This window comes from Octopus bimaculoides, chromosome 3, assembly GCF_001194135.2.
Source record: "Octopus bimaculoides isolate UCB-OBI-ISO-001 chromosome 3, ASM119413v2, whole genome shotgun sequence".
Taxonomy (NCBI): domain Eukaryota; kingdom Metazoa; phylum Mollusca; class Cephalopoda; order Octopoda; family Octopodidae; genus Octopus; species Octopus bimaculoides.
The window spans coordinates 133145724-133150132 of NC_068983.1; the positions used below are offsets into that span (position 1 = coordinate 133145724).

At 35.4% G+C, this 4409-nt stretch overlaps 1 protein-coding gene across 6 annotated transcripts in view; it reads left to right on the forward strand.

The window, feature by feature from the left end:
• The window catches only part of LOC106871529 (dopamine receptor 2), a 797114-nt gene that overhangs the window by 470933 nt on the left and 321772 nt on the right, over positions 1–4409 (forward strand). The gene's annotated exons all lie outside the window — the stretch shown is intronic.

Consider the following 4409-nt stretch of genomic DNA (forward strand, 5'->3'; position numbering starts at 1 on the left):
CACCACCAAACCACACAGCACCATGCCACGCCACACCACATCCCACCACCCCGCATAAACTAGCACTGACCACTTCCCAGCACCCACACCATCATCCACATACCTACACATGCACAAGCTCACATGTACACACACGCACACGTTACCAGTCCCCATCCACCGCACATGCACGCTCTCACATACGCAAGCGCACCTTCATTTTGGGACCACAAGTACTATATTATCCCCCATTCTTCCTAGTACTCCTGTGTGACCGCTCTGTCCGGCATTCGCCATGACACTGGTTTTATTTATATAGCTGATATTAATCTAATAGTTGAAAAGGCTTCCTCGCGATCGTAAAGTCCCCTGTTAGATCATAATTCGCGGTACCTTGAACATATATTATTTCTTGCTGATTCTTCCTGATGATTGTGTTAAATGTTCAAATATCTGTGAAATATTTAGAAGTTTCAATGCTCGTACACTGAAATAGGTAGATCAGCTTATTGTACAAACGGAAATATTCATCAACAACGCCTACACAGGTTTCAGTTAAAATTGATATCTCATACTATGTTCTATGAAATCGGTTGATGAGTCAAGGCAAGAAACAATTATGTAACGGTCCTACTGTAGTGGTGCTTTCTCTAGATTTTACCTAAAAAAACATTATTGCCTTGTCACTACGGACTTGGAGTTGTTCCATGAGTTTTGATACGCTGCGACAAGATTTGGAGTGGTGACACGAGATTTGATGTGGTGACTTTTCATGGCACGACAATAAATTTGCTGTGGTGTTATGAGACGTAAAGCAGTACCACCAGAGATGAGGATCTACCCTGAGAGATTTACAGTGAGAGTTGCAATGGCATAATTCGCTTTCTAACCAAAAATGTTCAATTCACCTACGTCTCTTCCTTTATGGACTCAACACCTTTTGGGCATTAAATATCTAATTCATCTTTCCCGCAATATTAACGTAATTACTAGTAGTTCATCTAGTGTGTCAGTTCAACAGACAATATCTCTCTGTTTGTACTTGTGTTTTATAACTCAACCTCACACTAATGTGTACTACCTTTAACGCGTGATGTTGCTTTGATGCCATACATCATTATTACACTAGACACGCTTGCAATAACTTAAATGTTCTAATCCATTCAAGTTAAATATGGTCATAACATCGATGAATTATTTTTCAGGTTATCCATATCGCAACTTATTGAATCTCGCTCAATATTTGGCTACAAATCTTCTTCCATTTAATTGCTTTCTTCTATTATATAAATCATGAACATATTAACTTATTTAGATGGAAGCCTCGCTTTCTACATTTACTTATCTCTTTCTATTTTGATGAATTTGTCTACACACCAAATCGGTATAGAAGTTATCGTTCATAATAAGTAGTCTTAATTAGTTGTTAATTACTATTGTTATTTATATCTAGAGTTGGTTTAATGAGATTTGGAAGATAAATTGCCTAGTCTCTCTCTCTCTCTCTATCTCTCTCTCTCTCTCTCTCTCTTTCTCTCTCTCTCTCTCTCTCTCTCTCTCTCTCTCTCTCTCTCTCTCTCTCTCTCTCTCTCTCTCTCTCTCTCTCTTGAAATTTATTTTACCAGTAATGGCACTGTTGACAATAAGAACATTATTGGTTTCTCTTTGCATAGCCAGAAAATTCTTATGATTATTCAGGGAACTTAACAGAATATCAGTTTAGTCGTGTTTCTTTACGTTCTGGTTTCAAATCTCACCGAGAGCCACTTCGTATTTCACTCATCTGTGTCCAATAAAATAAGTATCAGTCATTTTATGAAAACAGTCCAATCAAACATATTCCTTCAGAATGTTAGTGTGCCTTGATTAACAACCATTATGATTCTGGGGAGCAAAATGAGAGTGTGTGCTATTGGTATATATGGTGTGTGAATTAGAGAGGTATGTGTAATGCTAGCAAATTGTTAGTTCACCGGCCCAAGAGGGACAAAAGACGAATTTTCTCGCTTTCGAAGTATTTGAACCCGATCTGAATATAATAGATCGCACAGTTTTGTTGTCATCATTGTCTTCGTTGCTCTCTGCTTGCTCCTTTCTTAGGGTCATTTTCACTCTACCACACATATGATCGAAGGTACCTCGTGTATTCTACTTGATATCAGGCATTGTGGAGATAGGACTAAATAATCAATGCCTCCTTCCTTTATAAGACGGTGGATGTGGTTTGATAGAGATTTGATTACTCGTTCTCGTAAGATATGCGTCAACATTGTTCTATGCAGAACCTTAATATAGGTTTCTGCATAGTTACACGTGTCAGTATATTTCATATGAAGGGTCCACCAGATTCCAGTTATTCTAATATCCTATTCGCACTTATCGTACACACCAGGGTGAAATATAGTAGCTAGCGGTGCAATGGAAACAAGGGTTGTAAACATATGATGCTAAATATATCCTGTTATTTTACGTCACGAGAATTATTTATTTCGTTCTAATTACCTACTTTTCGATTTATGTTCAAAGAAAGGAAAAGTTACTAATTTAATCCACACACATACACGCCCACACACACATACACATACATACATGCATACATAAATGCATACATGCATGCTTGTGGGCATGTATATTGACGTGCATCTGCGCAGTTATTGTCTACCATCAAATATTATACAGCACAGATTAGTCCGACGAAAAGGTAGAAAATTGTTTCACAATGTTTCGCGTTCTGGGATCGATCTCTGAACTATAACGTTGATTTTGAATCATAAGCATCTAAGCCGCACTGTTATTCACGTTCCTTGGAATTCACACACTAATATGACTTTGCCTTTCATTCTTTCGAGTTCGATAAACTAAGGACCAGTTGAGCATTGGCGTCGATGTAATCGATTTACCGCTTCTCCGAAATTGCAGGCCTTCTGCCAAAATTTGAAATCAATATCTCAGAATTCTATCTTCTCAAGTTGAATCAAAAATAAGGTGGCGAGGGGATTATGCTGTTACCTCTACAGAAATGTATTATATCTACAGAAATATAATTTATTTAGGAAGATATTTTCAGCTGTCAAACATTTACAATCAACATGTTAAGTCTTTGCGCTTTAACTGTCAGACTCTTGATTAATCGGCCACACTAATTTTTTCATATCTAACCACAACATATGGAATTTTCAGCAGTAGACATGACACTATACTATTATATGGTCTTTTAATATTGAAATAAGATTCTGACTTGTGCTTTCTGCCAATTAAAAATATTTCCTACACAAATCACTGAGCGAAATCGTCGGGAACAAGTTACAAACGAGAGTGCAATGCAACGCCCATTAAATCGAAGTCTCATAGACATGGCTTCACATTTCTGAATTATCTGTTACAGTGTACGTAGTATTTGCAGCCTCGTTTTATAATTGACAACTGAACTAATTTGTGTTCAAATTAGAGATATTTTATTTACTTTTTTCTTTCATTATTTTTTTCCAAAAAAAATTGATATCGAACAAAATGGTAGCAATGACATTCTGGAAGTACTAAGAAACATACACAGGATGAGTTATATGGTAATTACCTTCGTTATTATGTGTATATTTATTTTATTGGAGTAGAATGAGAACAAAGATCTTAAGATGTTTCTTGATCAATGGCAAAGAGAAAAAAGACAAATTATTACAGACTCGATAAATAAAATTCATCCATCTTTATAAAAGAAACCAAATTCTGTTTAAATATCTTTTGTCAACTGACCGTGAAGAATCTAATATAAATTGCTTTAGTTTACGTCTACATTTTAAACTTCATTCTGTCGCCCATTTCCCGGCTTCCCAATCGTATTGCTAATTTAAATTTTATCTTATTTCTTTATTTCATATTTGCTTGTTTTGTTAATGATGATTTATAGTTTTAGTCTTCAAATTCTTTTTTTAGCTTCTTTGAGTGTTTTTTAATGGAGGTAGAGTTACATACAATTAATTAAAATGTCAATGATAGTAAAGATAATTTAATTGGGTGTTTCGGCTTGCAGAATTTCCGTATTTCTATTTTTGTTAAACAACTACGAAATTACCAGACTAGAAAAAGTATCTATAATGAGCTTTGTGAAACATTAACAAGGATGTTTTGCAAAACATATAGAAAGTTTGACTAGAGATTTTATCGCATTCTATTTCTTCGTGAATCCAAATTATGTTTGCAGCAACTTTGCTTTCATTCTTCATCAGTGGATATAAATATGTGACTACAACTGTTAGTGGAGTGGATAAAATCTGGTACAGGTTAACACTTAATAATAGCTTCGAAGACTACTTAAAATTTGATATGAAAAACGGGTTAATATTCATGTGAATAAATGGGAACACGTTAAAGAGATACAGGTAACTTAAGCCTCATACATATCAATTACCCCTCATAATCTTTAACAAATAACC